The following is a 345-nucleotide window of genomic DNA, read 5'->3' on the forward strand; positions in this document are numbered from 1 at the left end:
TTGTTTTTTTTTTGTTGAGTCTCTGCCAGATTTTGGTATCAGGATGATGTTGGTCTCATAAAACGATTTGGAAATGACTCCCTCTTTTTGGATTGTTTGGAATAGTTTCAGAAGGAGAGGTAACAGCTCCTCTTTGTATGTCTGGTAGAATTCGACTGTGAACCCATCTGGACCTGGGCTTTTTTTGGTTGGTAGGCTATTAATTGCTACCTCAACTTTAGCTGTTGTTATTGGTCTAAAAAATATGGAATGCTTCATGAATTTGCATGTCATCCTTGCACAGGGGCCATGCTAATCTTCTGTGTATCATTCCAATTTTAGTATATGTGCTGCCAAAGTGAGCAC

At 39.1% G+C, this 345-nt stretch overlaps 1 non-coding gene across 1 annotated transcript; it reads right to left on the reverse strand.

Moving 5' to 3' along the window:
• Positions 1-238: 238 nt before the first annotated feature.
• LOC119468673 lies at positions 239-345 on the reverse strand. Its single transcript, XR_005197414.1, has one exon. It is a non-coding gene; the product is annotated as a U6 spliceosomal RNA (small nuclear RNA).

Source organism: Cebus imitator, unplaced genomic scaffold (genome assembly GCF_001604975.1).
Source record: "Cebus imitator isolate Cc_AM_T3 unplaced genomic scaffold, Cebus_imitator-1.0 Scaffold471, whole genome shotgun sequence".
Lineage (NCBI taxonomy): Eukaryota > Metazoa > Chordata > Mammalia > Primates > Cebidae > Cebus > Cebus imitator.